General features: G+C 61.6%; 1 protein-coding gene and 1 long non-coding RNA gene across 8 annotated transcripts in view; both read right to left on the bottom strand.

The window, feature by feature from the left end:
• The window catches only part of PEMT (phosphatidylethanolamine N-methyltransferase), a 60,744-nt gene that overhangs the window by 22,654 nt on the left and 13,995 nt on the right, over positions 1-24,095 (bottom strand). The window lies entirely within an intron of this gene.
• LOC127486646 (uncharacterized) lies at positions 16,106-23,840 on the bottom strand. Its single transcript, XR_011383803.1, has 2 exons — positions 20,830-23,840; positions 16,106-20,457 (listed from the first exon to the last, which is right to left on the bottom strand). It is a non-coding gene; the product is annotated as an uncharacterized lncRNA (long non-coding RNA).

A 24,095-nucleotide genomic window follows, 5' to 3' on the forward strand; every position in this document is an offset into this window, starting at 1 on the left:
ATCGTCACCACCACCACAGCCCCCATCAACACCATCATCACCACCACCACCATCATCACCACCACCACCATCATCACCATCGTCACCACCACCACAGCTCCCATCAACACCATCATCACCACCACCACCATCATCACCACCACCACCATAGCCGCCGCCACCATCACCATCACTTCCATCATCACACTAGCAGCACCACTGTCAGCCAACTTTATTTTTTTCTGAAAAAAATATTTTCTGAAAAAAATATGTCAGAAGGAGAGACCTTTAAAAATTTGTTTGAGAGGTAGAGAGAGAGACAGAGATCTTCCATCCACTGGTTCACTCCTCAAAAGTCCACAACAGCCAGGGCTGGGCCAGGCTAAAGCAGGAGCCAGGGACTCAACCCAGGTTTCAGTCATGTGGCCACGGCCAAATCAAGACAGAGAACGTCCTCGTCTCTCTGAAAACCCCCACATGCGGCCCGTGCCTGTCCCATTCTCCTGTTCTGGTGTCACAGGAAGGGGGACCACACAGTCTGGCGCCTCCTCCGCTGGGCACAACCTCTGTGATGTGTCCAGGTGGCCGTATGGATGTGCAGGGCTCCGTGGTGTCAGTGGCCCATGGCTGAGCCAGGGGACGCCCATGTCAACAGGGGCGGGGGCTTCTCCAAGTTCGGACCCCGATTCACAACCCCAGACCAGCAGTGCAAAGCCCCAGGAAGACCGCTAGGGCCAGGGCCTTAGGGCCAGGGCCTTGGTGCCTGCAGCATGGCCTGCCACCGCTAGCCAGGTTGGCTCCCCGGAGAGCAGGCTCCCTGGAGGCCCCAGCAACCCCAGCTGCAGGGGCAGGGGTCAGGACAGGCTAGGCTGAGACACAGGGCTTCACCTCAAATCCGGGGGGACCACCGGCCGGCTGGGGTGGCAACAGGCAGAGTAATAAAATATCTCCAGGTCTGTTTTCCAAGCCAATTCAGAGCTTCCGAGAGACGGTGTGGGCTGTCTCTGTGCCTGGGCCTCAGTTCCAACTGGATGGGCCCCCAGGCGCCCCGCAGCCCGGAGCTGCTTCCAAGAAGGTCCTTCGAGGCCAGTGAGGCCCTGGGTATCAGGGCCTGAGCCAGAAAGCACAGCTAATCTTGTTTCGCTTTAAGGCACACCCTGTGTTGTGGAAAGTGGCCGTCTCATTAGCATCTCCTTCGCAGTTAATCCGGACACCTGGGCTGGCGGTCTCGGCGGGGCCTGGGACGGCGCGGGCCTGCTCAGGTGACCACAGACGCGCACGCTTGGTGCCCTCAGCTCACCACGGCTTCCCTGGATTACCTCCGGGCCTCGCCTCTGCACCGCTGACCCACCTGGCCCCGCTCGGCTCCCCAGGTACGCGCGGGGCTGGGGAGCACGCTGAGCCCCAGCAAGGACACAGAGACAGCAAGGGCAGCACCCGCGTTTTTGGAGGGACGGGCTTTGCATGGGAGAAAGACAGAAGAGGGCTCCGGCCCTTCCGGCATTGACAGCGGCCACATCCGGGCTCTGACGCCATCTCTCAGGTCTCCGGGGTTGCTTCCCAGGATAAGTCCACCCGATGGCCGCTGGGGCTCGGCGAGGTGTGCGGTGCGGAGCAAGAACTTCCATCTCGCAGATGGGCACACGGGCTGAGAGCGTGGCCACAGCCAGGGGCTACCGCAGAGGATGACAGGCAGGGACGCCACCTGCTCTGCGCACCCTGAGCTGGCAGGGCCTGGGATGCAGCCCTAATCCTCACTATCCCCATCTCTAAAACCAGACCGGCCACAGCCCGGTGTGGTGCCCTGGCCAGCAGCGTGTGGGCAGCGTGAGCTCTGTCCCAGAGGAGGGGGAACTCGAGCTCCCATTCAGAGGCACTCAGTGCCTCAGCCTTGCTAGGAGAAGCCTTTATGCCTTTCCTAGGAATGGCGTAAAGGGCGGGTGCAGCTGGTGGGGGGAGTCGGATGAGGGGGTGAGGGTCGGGGCAGCGGCGGCCCTGCTGTGTGCAGAGGTTCCAGCCTCCAAGGCCCACGGCCCAGCCTCCTGGTCCCCCACCCGGACCTGCAGCCCAGCCCACATCATAAGCTCAGGGTCCCTTGTGCCAAGGCCCCCCCCCAAGCCGGGGAGACAGGGGCCACATAACGGTCTCCAATATCTGAACCAGCTCTGGGTCATTAAACCTCCCTGAATGGAAAAGGCATCCCTAAGCCACAACAAAACGGGGCCGGCTCCTCCACTTCTTGACCTGCAGATGGGTTGGGGGTGCAGGAGCTTCCTCCCGACTGCTTGTACCAGAAGCCTTTCCCAGGCACCATCTTTGCCCTGTCCCCCTCCCCCTACCGACTGTCCCCAGCTCAGTGCTTCTACTGAGACCCTGTGGAAGGAAGGAGGTGACGGGGGGTGGGGAGCGAGTACAAGGTGGGCCTCGGGCCCTGCTGGACCCAAAAGAGGCATCCCCGTTCAAAAGCCCACTCAAGGCAATCGGCTTCCAGCGTAGCAGCTGCCAGGAGCGGCCCGGCCGGCACGCTCCCCGCACCGTGGCCAGGCAGCGCCCCCACTGCAAGCCTGGCCTCTCCAGGTGCGTGTCCAAGGGCCACGGTCTGCGGGGACCTCAGACAGGGAGCCCAGCCCCGCGGCCTCTGGCCAACAGGAACATGCAGTGAGTGACTCAGCCTCTCACTCCCTGTGGGAACGAGCCCTCCCCTGCCTGCTCCCTAGCTGGCGCTCACAATGTTCTCGGCCGGAAAGAGGCTGTGCCACTGCCTGGAAGCGGGCGTCCTCGACTCTCAGGGACGAGACGGGCCGTGGGGTCTGCTCCGGCCGCCCGACCCCCTCACTTCTCTCTCAGTTAAAGAAAAGCCCCCGCTGCCTGAGAGGTCCAGTGCCTCCCTGCTGGACTCCGCCTCGGCTCCAGGGAGCTCCCGCCACCACGTGGCCTGGCGGGGAGGGGGCCACACCTGAAGCACCTCTCTGAGTCCCAGGATTAACCCCTCACGGCCAGTGCCTGCAGTGGCCGCGGGCGAGGCTGTCACTAGCAGAAGGAAGGGGAGGACAGCAGCAAGTGCGGGGCCGTGAGCCTCGTGCAGGCCACCACCCCGGCCAGGCAGGGCCCCATCCCCCGCACCCTCCCAACCGGACTGGGCACCCTCCTGGAGCACAAGACTTTCGGCACCCGCACCTTCAGGTCAAGCTTCAAACTGGCACCGGCCTCACACATGGGGGCCAGGCCAGGCAGTCCTGGGATCTCAGCGGCCCACAGCGCTTCCGGCATTGGCCGCGAAAAGAAACTTCCAGCACCCAGAGAGAAGTGGAGATGGGCGGAGCCTCGCCCACAGCCCCCCTGCCAGCGCCCGCCTGCCTCCACCTGCAGGCTCACCTGGGGCTGACCTGGCCCGTGACCACAGGGAGCCCCGGTGATGGGGGGCCCAACAGGGCTCCTCATCTGGAAGTCAACCACGCACAGTCCCCAGAAAGTTCCCAGGAACTGCTTTGTTACCCGCCCAGCCACAGGCATACCGACCCTCTGCGTGCTGATGACCCCACCCACTGGGCTTATTCTCACTCCCCTTCAAGAAACAGAAGAGGAAGGAGGGGTGGGAGGGGGTGCTGAGGGCCGGCCCTGCGTGAGCCCAGCACAAGACACACCCTTGTAAAGCCCCAGGCTGCTGCCGCCCTCGGTGTCCCCGATGTGCCCTCCTATGAGGCGCCCGGGGAGCAGCCAATGTTCTCTATTAGCAGCCGTACTATTAACACAGCTAATGGATTCAGCAGGAACGGCTCGGCGCAGGGGCTCCGAGCAGCTGCTGCCAAGGCCAGGACGTGTGTTCACACACAAGCTGCAAACACAAACACACACACACCCCACTCCACGCGCGGATCTGCCCCTGGGCACTGAGAACAGAGCAGAGGGGCCTTCCGCCATCTCGAGGCAGCGCTGGGTGGACAGAGCCAGACAGAACAGCCCGCTGCACGCGTGGCCTACAGTGGAGCCCCCAGCGCCTCGGCCACAGACCCCTGAGCCCCGTTGCTGTACTGAGCGCTGCTAACGCAACAGTGAACAGCATTTGGGCGGCTAAGTGCACCTAAACACAGCAGAGACACCAGGCCCGCAGGACACCTGCTGCTCCACGGTCACCCACGGGTCACTCAGTGTCCGTGCACCCCAGGAGCCTGCCAGCCTGGTGCATGGAATAATGCGGGCTGCAGTCACTCGGAAGAGCGGCAGCTGGGGCAAAGGACATCTGGCCTGCCTTCCCCCTGCAGTCGGGGGGGGGGAGGGGGGTGCCAGCAGCTGTGAACCTGAACTCTCAGAAGCAGCCTGTCTCTTCCGGCACCTTCTGCAACTCCACCTCTACCCCCACCCCCACCCCCACCCCCACCTCCACCCCTACAGACAATGGCACTTGCCAAAGTTCAGGGAAAATGGACTTAAAAGGAAATTTCTTTCAAATTTCTTGCTGCTGCTGCAAAACACTGTTTTTAAATCAGCCCAGCTCCAGCGGTTGTGGCCATTTGGGTAGTGAACTATCGGATGCAAAACCTCTCTACCACTCTCTGTAGCTCTTAAAAAAAAAAAAATGATTTACTTATTTGAAAAAGTTACACACAGAGAGAAGGAGAGGCAGAGAGAGAGAGAGTCTTCCATCAGCTGGTTCACTCCCCAATTGGCCGCAACGTCTGGAGCTGCGCTGATCCAGAGCCAGGAGCCTCTTCCGGGTCTCCCACATAGATGCAGGAGTCCAAGGACTTGGGCCATCTTCTACTGCTTTCCCAGGCCATAGAAGAGAGCGGGATCAGAAGTGGAGGGGGCGGTACTTGAACCAGCGCCCATATGGGATGCCGACACTGCAGGCGATGGCTTTACCTGCTATGCCACAGCACTGGCCCCTGTAACTCTTTCAAATAAATAAAATAATTTTTTTAAATCCGTGCATACACAGAGGTTCTTCAAAAGGTGCATGGGGATTGGGTAGCACTATGCATGGGTTTTAATTTTTTTTTTTTGCACCAAAATACAAATGTCTTTTCATTTTGCTTCCCATACACCTTCTAAAGGCCCCTCGATCTCTTGGTGCCATCTGTGGACTGCGCCGGTCCACAGATACCCCCATCTGGCCGCTGCTTCACGCATTTTTTGTTTTGGGTCTAAAAAGGACAAAAGCACCATGCTCCGGCCATTTCTTCAGCCTTCGCCCTCCCGTGAGGACCCATGCACACGTAATGTAAATGGAATAAAAACTCGTGGGCTTTTCTCTGGCTCACCAGCCTGGTGCTCCCCGGGCTCCCAGACCCAGCCGCAGAGCCCACACCTCAAGTCTCTCCCTCCATTGTGAGCTGCAGCTCAAGCTGTGCCTGGGGTCCCGGGGAGGGGGACTTTGAGCAGGACTGGGCCCTGGAGGGGTTAAGAGGTCAAGTCCGGGCCGGCGCCGTGGCTCACTAGGCTAATCCTCCGCCTAGCGGCGCCGGCACACCGGGTTCTAGTCCCGGTCGGGGCGCCGGATTCTGTCCCGGTTGCCCCTCTTCCAGGCCAGCCCTCTGCTGTGGCCAGGGAGTGCAGTGGAGGATGGCCCAGGTGCTTGGGCCCTGCACCCCATGGGAGACCAGGAGAAGCACCTGGCTCCTGGCTCCTGCCATCGGATCAGCGCGGTGCGCCGGCCGCAGCGCGCCGGCCGCGGCGGCCATTGGAGGGTGAACCAACGGCAAAGGAAGACCTTTCTCTCTGTCTCTCTCTCTCTCACTGTCCACTCTGCCTGTCAAAAAAAAAAAAAAAAAAAAAAAAAAAAAGAAGTCAAGTCCGTGGCACAGAGTTCACGCGGGCTCCGTGGTGGGTACACAGAGTGAGCGCAGGAGGAAGGAAGTGTGCGGGCAGCAGACTGCAGGGTGACTGCCTCCATCATGTGGGCGCCGGTTCGAGTCCCAGCTGCTCCACTTCCCATCTAGCTCCCTGCTATGGCCTGGGAAAGCAGTAGAAGATGGCCCAAGTGCTTGGGCCCCTGCACCTGCATGGGAGACCCAGAAGAAGCTCCTGGCTCCTGACTTCAGATCGGCACAGCTCTGACCTTTGCAGCCATTTGGGGAGTGAACCAGCAGATAGAAAACTCTCTCTCTCTCTGACTGTGCCTCTCTGTAACTCTGCCTTTCAAATAAATCTTTTAAAAAAATAAAAGTAACCCTTATTCTGGAATATTTTTGTATTTCCTGAGAAGCTGCAGAGACAGCACAGGGCAGAAGCAGTGTTTCCCTTCCAGGGTCTGAGCCGCCTCAGCCCCCCTGCCCTGTGCAGACAGGGACATGCCCCTGGCCAAAACCACACAGCCGCCCGTGCTGCCTGCAGGCCACACTGAACCTGCAGCTCCACGCCATGCATGCTATGCCAGAGGCTGTGTAAGCCCGGGCAGTGTGGGCATGGGGTGGGGGTGGCGGCGTTGGAGGGACAGGCATTGAAAGACGGCCGCCACGGACACCTGATCCTTCTTCACAGGGAGGTGCGACTGTCCCCGAAAACAACATCTGACAGCGAGGGGACAGCATGGGCTGGACACGGGGACCCTTTCTCTCCTCGCCGGGTACAGTCTGGGCTTAGCGTCCTCCCACGGCCGCACCTCCTGTGGCCCTCTGGGGACAGGCGCATTTGCGGTTCTCTGACACCAGAGGAGGGGACAAGGCAGCCTGCGGGGGGGCTGCAGCTTGTGTAGCTTTCTGTTCACCGAGCAAGCCGGGTTAGCTCTTTTAAAGACTGATTTACTTGTTTGAAAGGCAGAGTTACAGAGAGAAAGAGAGAGAGAGATCTTTCAATCATGGATTCACCCCCCACCCCAAATCGCCACAATAGCCAGGGCTGGGCCAGGCTGAAGCCAAGAGCCAAGAGCGTCTTCCTGGTCTCCCATGCAGGCAGGGTGCAGGGGTCCCAGCACTGGTGCCATCCTCCGCTGCTCTCCCAGGCGCATTAGCAAGGGAGCTGGATGGGAAGTGGAACAGCTGGGACTCAAACAGGCTCTCCTATACAGAATGCGAGCGTCACAAGTCGCAGCTTTGCCACAGTGCCGGCCCCACAAGCCAGGTCTGCAGGAGCTTTGTAGGGACACACGAAACCAGGACCCCTGGGGGCACTCTGGGGTCAAAGGTCATGGCTCCGGCACTTGCAGCCTCGGTCCTTCACAAATACATTGCCCTCCCTGCGATGCCCTCACCTCCCCACACATACAACACGCCACCCATGGCAGCTCCGGGTCTAGACGGGGACCCTATCCTTGTAGGCAGATAAGTGGCGGTGCACGCGGTGCGGGCCACCCACCCAAAAGCGTACATCAGAACACAGCCAGCGCTCCCGGGGTGCTCCTGAACGTTGGTTAGCGAGATCAGCGCCTTCTTCCATTATTTGGAAGGCCGCTGAGGAAGCTGCCCCCACCCGCCGCCCCCCCCCCCCTTCCAGGAGAAGGCGGGGCTCGCTGCCTGCTGCCCACGCCTCCCTGCAGGGCGTGACCCGCACACGGCCATCACCTCCTTGAGGTTTTTTGTTTGTTTGTTTGTTTGTTTGTTTTTTGACAGGCAGAGTGGACAGTGAGAGAGAGAGACAGAGAGAAAGGTCTTCCTTTGCCGTTGGTTCACCCTCTAATGGCCGCCGCAGCTGGCGCGCTGTGACCAGCGCAGCACACTGATCCGATGGCAGGAGCCAGGAGCCAGGTGCTTTTCCTGGTCTCCCATGGGGTGCAGGGCCCAAGCACCTGGGCCATGCTCCACTGCACTCCCTGGCCACAGCAGAGGGCTGGCTTGGAAGAGGGACAACCGGGACAGAATCCGGCGCCCCGACCGGGACTAGAACCCGGTGTGCCGGCGCCGCTAGGCGGAGGATTAGCCTAGTGAGCCGCGGCGCCGGCTCCTTGAGGTTTCAAACGTGACTCCTGCACAGGAAGCCAGGAGCAGCAGCCTGTGCCCATGGCCCAGAGCTGGAGGTGATTCTAGCTCCGAGCCCATGCAAAGCTGGGCAGGTTCCCACAGGTCCCACACTCAGCCAAGCAGAGCAAGACCTGTAATACTGGGGCCACGGAGACCCCCGCAGGCCAGCAGGCATTCAATGACCCTTGCTCCCCACCATGGGAAATTAACAAGGGGTCAAGGCCACCTTGCCTTCTTTTTTTGTTTGTTTGTTTTAATTACCCTGCTGTGCCTCTGGTCTAAAATTAGGCCACTGGATCTGGCACCTGACTACTGCTGCTCTGGGGGTAGGCAAGGATGTGTCAAATCCGCACAGGGAACAGCTTCTTCGGAACACGCTGCACCGTCCCTGGGCCCCAACTCTGGCCCCTGGCCCCCGGCCCCGCCCTGCGCAGGAGCCTGGGGTGGGGGCTGCGTGCCCCAGCTGAGAGTGGGGAGGTACTGGAGGCCGCTCATCCGTGGAGCCCCAGCCCCTCGCCCACCGCCCAGAGCCTGATCCGACCTTCCTCATGGAAACCAGTGCCCATGCAGGTTCCCACCTGGGTGAGAAGGTGCTGGGGATTAAAGGGCTTTGATGTCCCCACGCAGGGTGTTCTCACCCCCTCTCCGGGTAGGGGCGAGGAGTTCATGTCCCGGCCCTGTCTGTGCACACAGGCAGATGCAGACACAGGATGGGGGTGCTGGAGGCTGCACCCGCTCTATCCCAGGGAGGGACGGTTGCTCCACCCCTATCACGGGGCAGCCAGGAGTCATCCTGGCTCAGAACTGAGCACCAGGGCTTGGCTGTGGGAACGGGGAGTGGTGAGGGGAAGGGGCAGGGGGTGGCACCTGCGCACCTCGGGCTCCCCTTCCTCTTGCCCATAACCACCTCTGTTTCCTGGGACAGCCTCGAGGGCCCGTTAAGGGACACCTGTACCAATGACATCCGGGTCTTCTGGTGGTGACCCTGGCTCCTGTCTCTGAGCGACCCCACACGTAGTCATGCCAGGTGCCTTGCTCGGGAGCACCCCGATCCTGCCCTCTCATCCACCTGACCACGAGCACCCCGCTGACCCACGTACACACCTGCTCCTTGGCTGCCCCGAAGGTGCGACTGCCTCTTCCAGGACCTTCTGCAACTCACAAAAGGAGGCCAGAGCTCCTACTCGGAAGGCAAGAAAAACCTAGAAACTTCTGTGGCTATGTCTCCTTGGTTCCCTTCCTTTCTCCTGCTTGTCTCAGAAGAGGCTGGGGGATGGGTGCACTCCCTCGGGCCCAGCACACAGCCTGCCTGGTTGGTGGGGGGAACTGCTCTGGGAGGGGGTAAAGCTGGGAGAGGCAGCCAACAGCAAGCGGTGGCTCCGAGCACTTCGGGTCGTCTTCTTGCGTTCGTTCCACACCTGTGCATAGGAAGCGCTTGCCTTCTGGTACCTGGGAGCCTGAGACCACAGCTGCGGGTGTGAAGCCAGCCTCTGCCCTTGACCCTCGTGAGGGGAGGGGGCGGCATGATGTCAGCACCCCCAGAGGTTTCCATATCCAAACCCACCTCCCTATCCCACCCCCAGCCTGCTTTGGAGAGAACTGCCCTGACTTCAGAGGCAAACAGGGCACTTCTAGAATGTTCTGGCAGGCACAATGCTCTTCGGGCAGGAGCAGGCAGCTTGCCTCTCTTGGTCCTGGCTGAGCTCAAGCCAGTAAAAGAGCCGTGAGCCACATGGGGCCCAGCCCACGAGCCTTGAAGGGCAGGATTCCCCAGCAGCAAGCACTTTAAAAAACACCCACAGCACAGGGAGGAAAAGCAGGCACAACATATTCATGCACCCATTCAACCAACATTCACAGGTGGGGCACAGCCCCATGCCCTCGAGGGAGGGGGCTCTGGCGTGGGCCCAACACACTCTGCATGAGCTCTAAGGGGCTGGAGCACCCTGTGAAATCACAGCCACCCTACAAGCAGCGCCTGCCATCCCCCAGTGGCCGTGGACTCCCTTGAAGTCTGAAACCCACAGATGCTCAAAGAACCTTATTTAAAATGGTGCCATGGTTAAGAGGCCACGTGGTGGGGCCAACACTGTGGTGTAGCCGGTAAAGCCGCGGCCTGCAGTGCCGGCATCCAATATGAGCGCTGGTCCAAGTCCCGGCTGCTCCACTTCCAATGCAGCTCTCTGCTATAGCCTGGGAAAGCAGAAGAAGATGGCCCAAGTCCTTGGGCCCTGCACCCACGTGGGAGACCCGGAAGAAGCTCCTGGCTCCTGGCTTCAGATTGGCCCAGCTCCGGCCATTGTGGCCATTTGGGGAGTGAACCAGAGGATGGAAATCCTCTCTCTCTCTCTCTTTCTCTCTCTGCCTTTCAAATAATCTCTTTAAAAAAAAAAAAAAAAGAGAGAGAGAGAGAGAGAGAGGCCACGTGAGAGCCCTGCATCATGGCATAGCAGAGCCCCTGGGTTCCAGTCCTGGCTCTCCTCCTCACTCCAGCTTCCTGCTCACGGGCTCCCGGGGAGGCAGCAGCTGAGGCCCAAGTCCTTGGGCCCCTGCCACACACACGCGGGAGACCTCGATGAAGCTCCTGGCTCCTGGCAAAGGCCTGGCCCAGCCCCAGCTGTTGTGCATTTGGGGAGAGAATCAGTGGATGGAAGATCTTTCTCTCTCTGCCTTTCAATAGAATCCAAAACAATACACTTTTTTTAAAAAAGATCTCCATTTCCTCTAACACACACACACACACACACACACACACAATACATATTTTAAAGAAATGGCATAGTACCTGCATATAACCTGCTCACACTTCACGTAACACCTAACATAACGTGAGGGCTTTATCAATAGTGGCCAGGATGTATTGTTGAGGTCAGTACACGTACAACTGTTTTCAGATATTTTCGGCCACAGCTGGTTGACTCCGTGGGGGCGGAACCTGGTGGCTTCGTCACACAGGAGGACATGCACACAGAGAGGGGCAGGCACTCGCCCTCTGCACAAGCCCTGTCACCCCCACCTGCCCCTGAAGTGAAAGGCGACATCAAGGGAGAAGGCAGGGTCCAGGAAGCTGGGGCAGGGGGAGGGGGGAGGTAGCTGGGGTGGGGGGGGCACAGCAGCCACTCCACCTTTCCCCGCTCCAGAGCACGGGCCCCGGTCTGGCCCAGCATGGGTTCAGGTGCTCCAAACTGGGAGGCCCACAAGAGACGAAGCCACCCGGGCTCCCAATGGTCCCTGACTGTGTAACCAGTAGGTGGGGCGCATCTCGCCATAGCTATCCCCTACGCGGGCAGGTGCTGTGCATGCCTGGCCTCGACCTTAGCAGCTCCTCTCCTCTCCTCTCCTCTCCCCTCCCCTCCTCTCCTCTCCTCTTCCCTTCCCTCCCCTCCCCTCCCCTCCCCTCCTCAGCACCTCGTTGGCCCCCAGGTCCACACCGACTGCTAATGCCCACTGTGATGCTGCAGCCCAGCAGGAAAAAATGCTGGTGCCTCTGGCGGCAGGCGATGCCAGGGGTGAGGTGGGTGTCGACTGTCCCCCACCTAGGAAACGGGGTTGCCGCAGGGTCCCCCGGGCCCTCCCTCCAGCTCCTGCTCCACCTGCCAGCCGGGCTTTCTGGCCCCTCACCACGGCACAGCTTCAAGGGAACCCTGTGGGGCTCCTGTGCAGGGACCAGGCCTCAGTGCTTAGTGACAGGCACGCAGCTACACATCCGGCCAAGGTGGGGGCTGTCCCTGGTCCCAGGACGAGGAGATGACGAGGGGTCCCGAGCAGTTCGGGTGGCTCCTGCCCCCCAACCCCCACAAGCCCCGGCTCCACTTGGCAGCCCTGAAACAACCAATGCAGCGGCCAGTCCTGCGACTGCTGGCCAGATCCAGCCAGGGCCTCTGCGCCCTCGTGGGGTTGTCATCACCAACAGAGAGGCCCCTGGAGGGCAGTCTCTGATGAGGAACCGGATGCACCGGCAGGCGGAAGCGGCTCCCATGGGAAAGCAAAGTTCTCATCTGTGGCAAAGGCTGGGCGGGGAAGCCTTGGGGTCCTGGTTGGTCCCCAGGGCCCTGCCTCGGACGCCTCCAGTCCCCTTATCAAGTCCGGGTGGGTGGCAGGGCGGCCACCTCACATCCCTCCCCCTCCCCCTGCAATGCCTGGCTCCTCCCAGAGTCTTTGCACTTACTGCCCCTGAGCCCGGCTCTGACTCTGGGCAGCCCTGGCCTTTCCAGCCCAGCTGACCTCCCCAGCCCGCCCCGCCCTACCCTGCAGCCACATGGGGCACATCCAGGCTCCTCCCTCAGCCTCTGCACGGAGCCGACTTCTCTGGTCTCATGCTGCTCTACACACCGGGTGTGCGGTGCGTGCAAACACTCGCCCGGGGAGAGACACTGCTTCCCACGTGGAGTCCTGCAGGAGAGTGGCCGGGGTCGGCTCACTGCCCGCCCGGGACACACAGCGGCCCTTAGGAGCCTCCACACGCCCCACAGCTCCTGCAGCGGCAAAAGCTCAGGAAGTGTTTGCTGGGTGGCAGAAGAACCATAGCAGACCTCAGCAGGCCTCTAGTGGGATGCTGCAGGCCACGGTGGAGGCAGACCACACTCTGGGTGCAGGTCCTCCCTTGGGGGCCAGGGGAGGCAGGCCTCAGAGAAGGCACCCAACAGTTCTGGGCCCAAAGGGGACCGGGCAACGCTTGGTAGGCTGGGCCGGGGGCCCCAGAGCCCCACGCATGTGGCACCTGCTGTAAGACAATCAGAGGAGCGGGAGCCAAGGGCACGGAACTGGACGCAGCCCAGCTGGGCACTGGGCTTGTGCCAACGTCCTGCTCCCCTGGGCCTGCGGTCTTCATGGGCAACAGAAGGAGGACCCTCCAGCTGCGCCCCTCCGAGAGACCGCCCCCAGCCCGCAGGACAGCCCACCCTGAGTGCCTGGCACTCAGCAAGGCCTGCTGGGAAGGCGTCCGGCCACATACCTGGTGCTACCTCCAGGATGCATTGCAAACCGTCTGCATCCTTCCCATGTCCCCACCCGCAGCGGGCGGGCCCGCCTGCTCGCTTCCTCCCTAAGGCATATGCTGCTCTCCCCAGTTTTACAGACTGGAACAGAGCCCCGGAGAGCTTCATGGGCTGCTCAGGCTCTGCAGCCAGCACAAGCCACGGGCAAGACTGACCCCCGAAGCCCTCCCCCTCCACAGCCCCTCCCTGCTGGGGAAGCTGGGACTTCCGGGGCAAGGCCCTGCCTTGGAGGCCAGCACCACTGTGCCTATCACCCAGCAGGACACTGAGGCTGAGAGAGGCTAAATGACTTGTTCAGGGCGGGTAGAACCAGGGCTGGAGCCCTGGCAGCCTGTCTGAGGCCCAGGCCTGGCCCTCGGTGACCTGACAGGGCAGGCAGCGTGCTGGGAGTACTTGGCAGTGTTAAGTCGCCTCCATTGGGAACAGCACCTGGGCTGGGCCCCTGCAATGGGCCTTCGAGTCCTTGGAGGTGACAAAGGCCAGTGGGGCTGGGAGGAAGAGCTGTCCCGGGGGTGTGGAGGAAGCCAGGGAGGCACAGGAGGAGGCTGAGGGGGAGGGGGCTCTGGGTCGAAGTGAGTGTTTGGGGCTGCAGTCAGGAGGCTGGGGGGTCTTGGCTGGGATTCCCAAGAGGCTCTGTGCAAGGGCGGAGCCAGGACCGGGTGGCCAGGAGTGAGGGGCAGAGTGGATGCAACAGCCCCTGGCCAGCAGCAGTAGTGGGACAGGGGCTAGAACCCCACACTGTTGTCTGGCTGCCACCCCCAGACCCAGCTTCTCCACCACTCACAGCAGACACAGGCCTGCTCTGGCCAGAGGGACCCCAGAGGACCGAGGCCGGTGCGTCCCCAGCACCTCCTCACCCCATCCCTTGGCCACGGGCAAGTGTCTGGGGGAAGCAGACAGGGAGCCCTCAGGTTTGCCCGACGAGCAGCCAGCTGTCACCCTCAGGGAGGCCAGGGGCAGCAAGGTGCCACAGAGCAAGCCAGACATGGCCTGGCTAGTGCTGAGGCTGGGCCAAGCATAGCCTGTGTGGGAGGCGGGAGCGGGCGCTGGTGGCTGTCCCCGCCCCCTCCCCCTGACCCTCACAACTCCCCAGTCATGGGCCAGGCCCTGGGCCCTGCCCTTAGCACACATGGCCTAATTCCATGACCAAACAAAAGGCAAAGTGGAGGTGACGTGGCCCAAGAAGGGCAGTGACTTAGCCAAAGCCACAGAGCCAATGAGCAGCCCAGCTGGACTGACCCCGGCCCATGTCTGGACACCTGTCAGCACCTTTTTCACCTTGGGGAAAGTCCCGCGTGGCAAGGGAGCAGTGCCGTGAGGGTGGAGGACTCTGTAGGTGTAGCAGGTGCAGGACCAGCCCGCCCGGCCAGCCCCACGCGGCTCCACGCCAGCCCAGCAGGTGCAAGGCAGCGTCCAGCCCCGCCTCAGCCACTCCTCTCCAGCTCTGCCCACCCCAGCCTACCTACACAACTGCCTCCTAACCAACCATGCCCTGTGTCCTGGATGCCCCGAGCCCCAGGCCCCACATCTGGGACTTGGTGGCCACAATCTTTCCTGCACCCAGCCCTACGGTCAAATTCTATTTTCCACCAGGGCCCAGGGCGGGGGCTCATATGATTGGCGGAATCCACAGGCATCCTGATTTCCAAGGCACACACTGGGGCAGGACCCCAAGGACAAAGCCACAGCCAGCTTGGGCTCTGCCTGGCCCTGCCTCGGGCAGTCTACTCATTACCATTACCCTGGTTAAGTCTGATTCACATGGGGAAACTGAGGCACGGGAGTGCGGTTCAGGGTCTTGCTTCAGACAGAGCAGCCAATCCCGGGCTGGATGCCATAGCCCTGGCTGCCCAGCTGGGTTCCAACAACAAAGGCCACAGGCCGGTTCCACAACAGAAGGCCCGTGGTGGCTGTAGAAGGTGGACCGGGCAGTGGGACTGGAGGCGAGACAAGGGGAAGTCACTGAGCTGCTCCCCCATCTGCTGGGCCCTGCCACTGGGCCCATTTCACAAGTGAGACAACTGAGGTTCTGAGCAGCCAGCCATCTTGCCTGAGGGTCCCTGTGCTCAGGGGCCCAGGGCGATGGGGGGTGGGGGCAGGGAAGGTGCATCACTGCCTCAGGGCCCTTGATGAGGGCGGTGAGGGGTGGAGGCAGAGGCCTGGCTGGCATGGGGCTGCCTCACGCGGCCACTCCACGTGCAGCCCTGCGCAGCCCTGCCCACAGGAAGTCTCACGTGCGGCCAAAATATTGACACAGGCGGGGCACAGGGCAGCCCGGATGTCAAGGCGTGGAGAGAGAAGCCAGCAAGGGACACGTGCGGGCTCCAGCTCCAGCGGGGAGGGTGCCGCGGGGTGTGTGGCCTCTTGATGCCCGCAGGGGCCCAGTGCTGTGTGGCTAGGGGCTGGGTTCCCATCTTGCTGCAGGTGTGTAGAGCTGGGGGCAGCAGCAGAGTGAGAGTCCCTCCCCCATCCTGCCTAGCCCCCCACCCTCACCCTGGTGCTCAGAGCTGACCCCTTGGAACCCTATCAGCACCCAGCAGATACAGCGCGCTGGGAGGAGTGGTGACAATGATATCAGAGCCGCTGATTCTGGGCACCCAGCGTGGGTGGCTGGGGCCCCTGCACTGTAGCCACTACCCCTGACCCCTGCCCAGGCTGGTGTGTCCCGTCTGACAGGGCCCCACCCCCTCACCTGCCACCACTGCCTTACCGGTAGCTGCACCTGAGATCCCCACCTGTCTGACAAGAGGCAGAATCTGATCTGCACGTGACCGCTCCCAGTGGTCACCCTGCCCCACCGCAGCACCCACAGTGGCCTCATGGGCTCCAAGGCCTGGCTCCAAGAGTGGGCTCCGGGCGAGGCTAGGGGCCCTTGAGGAGGCGCACGGGGCAGGTGGAGCTCTGTGTTCCACACAGGGAGAGAGCACACACACGCCCATCCCACAGGGGGTCCCCAGGGGAACACAGGGCAGGCGGGTCCCTGCTGCAGACCGAGGGTGAACCTGCTGTGCAGCTCACATCCTCTCCTCCGGGCAGCATCCCCGCTGAGCTTCCTTGGGCCCCCTGGAGCTCAGACCCTACCCCGGCACCCTGGCGAGGGGCTGCCAGGAGGTGGGCAGGAAGCAGTGCACACACAGCTGGGCACAGCGCCTCCTAGCTGGAGGGGAAGGAGGGGCTTCCAGGCACTGTGCTGTTACTGGGGCCGATTCTAGGGGGCCACACCCTGGCCTCGGCAACTGCACCTGCAGTCTGTCAGTCCTCGGGGTTGGGGAAGCGCCGTCACTCACGCTCCAGACTCCAGCTTCCTGCCAACACAGACCCTGGGAGGCAGCAGTGATGGCTGAGTTGGGTCCCTGCATTGCATTCCCACTCCCAGTTTCAGCCAACAAGCCAGGCATCTGGGAAAGTGGACCCAGCAGGTGGGGGGGCCCTCCTCCGTGCCTTCTGCCCTCGACTGCCTCTCACACGAATTTTTTAAATAAACAAACAGAAGCATTAAAAAAAAAAAAAAACTTCATGGCCTTTCCCACTGATAGTAAGGACTTAACCCCTTCTGCCCGGACCAAGAAGTTTCTTTCTCACACCATTACGCATCTGGTCTCCATGACAACCGCACCATACAGGTGGACGGAAGGGGAAGGGTGTGAGGCAACTCAGGCTGGCCAGGGGCTGCCCTTCATCCGAGCCCCCAGTGGTGCCCCTGGGCAAGGTGTGATGTTCTCAGTTTGGAGGGCGGGAACCAAACGCCTTTTCCGGGATGTGAGGCCACGCGGCACGCGAGGTCAGGGGCCCTCACAGCCACCCCACAAACCCTCCCTGGGTACAGCCCCAGTCCCTGCCCTGATGGCACTGGCTCCTGGTAGAGGGTATTCCCCCACACTGAGCCTTCCAGACCAGCTTCTTGGACTCTTTGCTGGCCCCTGAACCGGGCTGCCCCACACCACCCACGTGCGTGGCAAGGCGTCCCCCAAATGGCTCACAGACGGGCCCAGGCCACAGACACCTCTAGGAGGACCCACAAAGCTTAGGGCCACCAGAGGAGGTGAGAGCCCCATGCCAGCAGCCAGCTCCCTCTGCCCAGGGCTTCCTGCTGGTGGGGAGGGGAGAAGTGGGGGATACAGGGTAGGGGGCGGCAAGCTGCCCCTGCCCCTGCGCCTGCGCCCTACGGAGTGCCCGTCCCTGAATCCTACAGTTTCCAAGCCTCTTTCCCTCCTTGGGTTGACAGCGGACCCAAGAGGGTTAGAACTGGAACTCAGTTCCTTCTCTTGCCCCCAGCTCTCCCAGGGAGGCAGCGCAGGACACAGCTCCATGAGACAAGGGCCCAGCACACAGGAATCTGAACTGCCCGCCTCTAGCTGCCCCCTGCTACCTGTGCCCATGTGCGGCTAACAGCTGTGTGTCACGTTCGGCTGGAGAGGCGCAGGGAGGGTCATGTGGCTGCCCCAGGGGCTCCGGGCACACTGCGGACCATCTTCAAGGGTCTCAGCAGCCCGGCTGAGCCTGTGGCTGCCTCCTCAAGCCATCCATACACCGCAGGGCCCTGTGCCTGCTTCCGGGGGACTGGGCCAGTGCTTCGGGCACGGGCACCTGACTGAGAGAGCTGCAGTGGCGGAGGGTTCCGGTCTGTCCCCACACTTGTGCACCGACCACCAGCCTCTCTGAAGTCTGCTTTCCATCAGGACTGGATTCCCTGTCCCCCTCCACCTGACACTGCCCAGTGCAGCCCCCACAGCCAGCCCCGGCCCCCTACGCCCGAGGTCAGCAGGAGCCCAAGCACACCTTGCGGGGGAGGGGGGGCCTGCCAGTGTCCCCACTTTTGAGTAAACTCCTGAGATTGACTCAAGGCCCAGCTGCTAGCAAACAAGGGCCCCATTCCCTGGAATGCAAGGCTGGGCCCAAGTGTGGTCATGTGGGCACCGCCCACCTCCCAGCTCAGCCCTCCTGAGTGGTGATAGGCAAGCCCAGCAGGAAGTGGGGACAAAGGTGGTGGGGTCAAGGCCGACGGCGGAGCAGCCAGGGCACCTTGGCAGCAGCACCCCAGGGGAACCGGGAACCCAAGGCCACCTGGCACGGCGTGGCTCCCTCGCATGGCCCAGAACATATGCACCCAGTAGTCCGTGGGTCTGACTCCTCGTGCCTAGGGAAGCAAGGGCGCCTGGCTGCAGAACTCGCTGGGGCACGAGTCAAAGCTCTTGGCCCAAAGCCGGCAGAAGCGGCAGAAGACAGAGACACTGGGAACTCCCCCCTTACCCCGCAGCGTTGGCGCCCACCACGGCTTCTCCTCTGAGCCAAAGCCCTTTGTACCCGGTCCCGCCTCCGTCCCCCAAGCCTCATTGCCACATCTGGGCAAAGTAGGGAGGAGACTGCCCTTCCTGGAGAGCCCACACAGCACGTCCCAGACCAGGCAGCTGGGTTAGCAATGAAATGAGCCAACAAAAAGCAAAGCTCAGCTTGGAAATTTCCTAAGCAATCTCAACCGGCCCCTAAATAGGAGACACAAGAATGGGGAGGAGCAGACGCTGCAGCCAGGCTGGCCCCAGGGGTTGCACCTCATAAATGCACACACAGTGGCAGGGGCTGACCCTGCCAGGGTCCACCACTCCCGGGGCCTCTGCACGGCTCCTCCTCTAGGAAGGCTAGGCCCAGACCTGCCCTCAGCTCCCAGAGCTCCTGGTGCAGGGAGGAAGTGAGACCACACTTACCATCCACAGTGCACGGGGCTCTGGCCCAGAAGTTGGCTGGAGGAGATGTTTGGGAGGGAGACAGTGGGGCATGGAGCAGGATGGACCACTCAAGCCACACCACCCACCCTGAAGGCAGCCAGGCTCAGGAGGAAGAAGCAGGAGGGCCAGACGTGCTGGGAATACTGAAGAAAAAGGCCAAGAAGGCCCAGTGTTCTGGCACAGTGGGTTAAGTGGCAGCATGCAATGCCCTCATCCCGTATCAGAGCAGGGGTTCGAGTCCCGGCCGCTCCACTCCTGATCCAGCTCCCTGATAATGGGTCTGGGAAGTTGGCGGAAGGTGGTTCAAGTGCTTGGGCTACTGCAACCAAGTGGGAGACCTGGATGGAGTTCCTGTCTCCTGGCTTCAGCCCGACCCTGTTGTAGCCATTTGGGGAGTGAGTCAGTGGATAGAAAATCTCTCTCTCTCTCTCTCTCTCTCTCTCTCTCTCTCTCTCTCTTTCTCTCCTTCTGTAACTCTGCCTTTCAAATAGATAAAAATAAATAAATAAATCTTAAACGACAAAGCCAAGGGGCCGGCACTGTGCCATAGCGGGTGAAGCTGCTGCCTGCAGTGCTAGCATCCTATATGGGCGCCAGTTCGAGTCCCGGCTGCTCCTCTTCCGATCCCACTCTCTGCTGTGGCCTGGGAAAGCAGTGGAGGATGGCCCAAGTCCTCGGGCCCCTGCACCCATGTGGGAGACCTGGAAGAAGCTCCAGGCTCCTGGCTTTGGATCGGCACAGCTCCAGCTGTTGCAGCCATTTGGGGAGTGAAGGTGGAAGGCCTTTCTCTCTCTCTGCCTCTGCCTCCCTCTCTTTAACTCTTCCTTTCAAATAAATAAATCTTTAAAAAAAAAAAAAAAGACAAAGCCAAGGAATAGAATTCAGCCCTGCTCCCAGCTCCTGGTCCCCAGAGTGAGAGCAATACCAAAGCAGCATCCACACCACAGCAGGAACAGGACGCGCCGTCCGCTGCCTCGTAACACCACGAAAGCCAGGACCGAAAATAAAGCTTCAAGGAGAGGCGGGCTGGAGACGCCCCTCCCACGCCCGCCCAGGGCCAGCTCCCTTAAGAACTCTCAGCCTATGTCTCTGGCACATCGGGGACCTGGGGGTCCTGCCGGCCCCGACCCCTTCCCTTTGTTCTGGGCTGTGTCGTTCCGAGCCCAGTTGGCAAAGGCTGTGAGCTGACCCAGTTCCTGACGCCACGTTGCTTGGATACCGCTGTTCTGAAGTGAGCCGTGGAACTCTCCATGCAGGGCACACGGGGCACACGGGGCACACGGGGCCAGGGCAGGCTGGGTTGTTTCCGGCGGGAGACAGAGCCCATGGCTGTGAGTAGCAGGGAGGGCCACGGTGCCTCGGGCTGCACCGGCCCCGAGGCACAGAGACACAGGGCGGGCTGGCTAGCACCCTGCGTGCTCAGAGCCAGCTGCCTCTGCTCAGATCAAAACCCTTCTAAGGCCCCAGGCTACACCAGCGAGCCCAGCCTTGCATTCCAGCAAACCCACGCTGTGCCCTGGCAGAGAGTGCCTTCTGGCCCCGAAACACTGGATCAGAGCCCATTGGGTACAGAGCCACGCCCTGGGAGCCAGGTTTCCAGAGCCCGATGGGAGCAAGGGTCTCACACAGGTGCTGGTTTGCACTGCACCCTGTCTCCCACCCTCTGACTGGAACACACACACTCTCGTTACCCACACCCACACATACAGGCACACGCCTGCATACATGTACACACCTACACACATGCACACATGCTCGCACCCACATACAGGCACACATGCACACATGCACACACCTGCATACATGCTCACACCCACATACATGCACACCTGCATACATGCTCGCACCCACATACGTGCACACCTGCATACATGCACACATGCACATATGCTCACACCCACATACATGCACACACGCTCACACCCACATATGTGCACGCCCACATACACGCACACCTGCACACCTGCACACGTGCACACATGCTCACACCCACATACACGCACACACCTACATACATGCACACATGCTCGCACCCATATACGTGCACACCTGCATACATACACACACCTGCATACATGCTCACATCCACGCACACCTGCATACATGCACACGTGCACACATGCACACACCTGCATACATACACACACCCGCATACATGCTCACACCCACATACAGGCACACACCTGCATACATGCACACACCTGCATACATGCTCACATCCACATACACGCACACCTGCATACATGCACACACGCACATATGCTCACACCCACATACATGCTTGCACCCACATGCGTGCACACCCACACACATGCACACCCACATACATGCATACATGCACACACGCTCACACCAACAAACATGTACACACCTACATCCATGCACACACTCATGTACACTCACACACATCCATGCACACACAGATGGATGGGACCAGGACTGCCGCTGCAGGCGGTTCAGCGCCAGCTTCCTGGGCACTCAGCACTTCCTCGGGGCACCCAGAAATGAGACAAAGGATTGCTGGCTGGAGCGGGAGCCTGAGGGGGTGGCGGTGGTACAGGGGAGGGAGCACAGGCTTGGTGACTGAGGAGCAGGTGGCAGGCAGTGTGGTGGCTACACCCCAGCTGCTCCAGCTCCTGCCTCCCTGCACCCACAGCGCCACCTACTGTCCAGTCGCCAGGAAACTCCCTCCAAAGAGGCTGATCCAGCCCTTGAGGTCACAGGTATAGGCATCAGGGGGTCAAACACGCCCACCGTGGGAACCCCAGTTCCACCCAGGGCAGGGAGGAGCTTCCTCCACCTCCTGGAGAGGCAAAGCCACCTCTTCCCTAACCAAATACCCTGAGACAGGTCCATCTTGGCTGGCAGGCAGGCCACCCACCCTAATGCAGACATCGTGCTCATGGGCCCCCGCCAGCTGGCACCAGCAGGGCCACGGGTGGAGCCCTGGCCTGGTGTGTAAGTGAGGGCCAGGTGTCTGTCGGCGGCTGACCTGGTCCACCACTTTCTCTCACTGGGCACGCTGATGGATCTGCCCAGAGAGGGGGGTGAGGCAGATGCACTGTGCATGCAGGGGGGCCCGAAGGTGGGGTGCTCACAGACAAGGAAGGAGGGCAGTGGGGAGGAGACCAGGAGGCATGGAAGGGAACACACGAGGCACCTGGCCCCTGAAGCTGGAGGGACCCCGCCCCACCCCCACCTTCCAGGCAGTGCCCTGCAGGGAGCCCATCGCACTCCGGCCGCCCTGTCTAGAAATGCACCTTGGCTGGCTTCATCCTGTCTCCACAGCTGACTTGTCAATCACCGCACGCACCCTAGGGACTGGGCAGCAGGGGGCGCCTGTCCCACCTTCAGCGGGGAGCTCAGGTGATGGGTCTCTGTGTCTGACTCCCCTGCAGTTCTTTTTCACCCACAAAGCCAGGGGTGGGGGTGGGGAGACGCTCTGCTGAGTGGGCTGCGAGGAGTAAATGGGGAGACTAGACATGGTGGCTGAGAGGACTCTGGACGTGCGCTGGGCACTCAGACCAGCAAAGGCGACTGCGCCCCTGGCGGCCGCAGGTAGTGTCAAGGCCAGGCCGCTACTGCCACCTAGTGGGCAGAGGCCAGGGCTGCGGTTGAGCGTCAGGCAGTGCCTGGGCTGGCCCCGAATGCTAGTGACCAGGTGACCCTGGGAGGAGCCAGGACCCAGATGACCAGGAGGCAGACAAGAGGATGCCTGCGGAGGGGCCTCCTGGGTCAGCCGAGGAGCTAACCCCTCCTAGACGGCAGAGTGGCCGCTGGGTGCTGGAAACAGCCATGCGCTTGGGGACGGCTGCGGGTGACCTGCAGGGAGATTGGCCAGGCGGCTGCACAGACGTGGCCTGAAGCTGGATGGACCGGGACCCTGGGGCAGGGTTTAGAAGGAGTTGAGGGCAGACTCTAGATTTCTGCCCTGGACCCTGGAGAAGGGCCTCCTTCATGGAGGTGGGAGGGGACAGCACCCCAGGGAGGTCTTGGCCACAGTTTGTTGACCCCAGGTGGGGCTGCAGGGCCCAGACCCAAGTATCCACAGCTTGAGGATTCTAGGCACAGATGGGAGACCCAGGCATGGAGGCCACACCCCCTATAGCCCCCTCTGGGCAGAGCATCAAGGTTAGACTCCGCCCCAGCCACACCCCAAAACCCCAGACACACCACCTCCACCTCCTCTTGGAGCGCATGGCCACTGCCCACCTGCGCAAACAGAACTGAACTCTCACTCCGCAGCCCCTCGGCCCTCGGCTGCCCCATCTCAATGGCCACAGCCTCCCCCTGGCCCCTCGGGCCCCAGGCAGATGTTCCCGCAGTCCCACCAGAGTCTTCCTGGACATTTGCAGCAATCACCCCCCCACCCCGACACACACACACCACGCCCTGGCTCTGCTCCGCAGTAAGCCTCCATCTGGGCCTCAGTGGCTGACCGGGCTCCCAGCTCAGCCTCCAAACACAGTCCTCCCACAACTTGTGGGGCCCGTGCCACTATCCCCACCGCCTGACTCCAGGACAAGGACAGGCTCAAACCAGGACCCCTGCACTCGTGATTGGCACGCTGTCCCCCAGGCCCCAGCCCGGGCCCTCCCTCCTGTACCTTCCCCCTGCAGGCCGCCACAGCACCTGCCCAGTGCCCGGGGACGCTGCCTGACCCGTCGTTGGCCCTAAGTAACCTCTCTGATTTGGATGTGGTGTGAGCAGGCTCCCCCCACCCCCAGGGTTCACGTGCTGCAGGCTCGGTCCCCAGGGTGCTGAGGTGGCGGGAGGAGGAGATGGGGACTCCGCCCAGGGAAGGGACTGACCTCGGCCCTGCAGGGCTGAGTTAGTGCAGGACTGAGTTCTCCTAAGAGTAAGTTGTTAGAAAGAGAGGCCGCCCCATGGGCCTAGTCTCTTCCATATTCTGCACACTGAGCGGCAGCTGGGGTGGGCGTGAGGGGGCTCGCCAGGACCCCGGCTCTGTGGTGCTCAGCCAGATAGGCCAGCCCCACCTCCCGGGTTGACGCTTGCTTAACTGTCATCCCTGTCCTTTGCCAGCTTGCACAGGGCGACCCCTCCTACTGCGGGCAGCAGGGTCTCTCGCCCCACCTCCCACCCCCAGCCACAGGCCCTGCCCCAGCTGGCTCCCCCTCCCCCACTGCTGTGACACCAGCCCTTCCTGGTCCCAGCAGCCGCCTTCCAGGCGCTGGCTCTCCCACCCACAAGCTGGTCCAGGGGATAATTTGTTCAAGATGGGACAAATCAGAAACTTACGGCCAGAGAACAGAGCCCTGTGACCAGCACTCAACGTCAGCCGCCTGGCCGCCGTGGTGGAGCCCCGGGGCCATGACGCAGCTTCAGAAGAAATGCACAAAACCACAGGGGCGGGACAAGACCCAAGAGGGCTCACGCCTGAATGAAAGCATCCCGCCCCCTGCCCCCCCCCCCACTACCGCCTTGCGTGCGCCCGCCCAGCTGGGAAGCCAGCGGGCACCGGAATGACGGAGTCCGTGGCC

The sequence above is a fragment of the Oryctolagus cuniculus genome, chromosome 17 (assembly GCF_964237555.1).
Source record: "Oryctolagus cuniculus chromosome 17, mOryCun1.1, whole genome shotgun sequence".
Classification (NCBI taxonomy): domain Eukaryota; kingdom Metazoa; phylum Chordata; class Mammalia; order Lagomorpha; family Leporidae; genus Oryctolagus; species Oryctolagus cuniculus.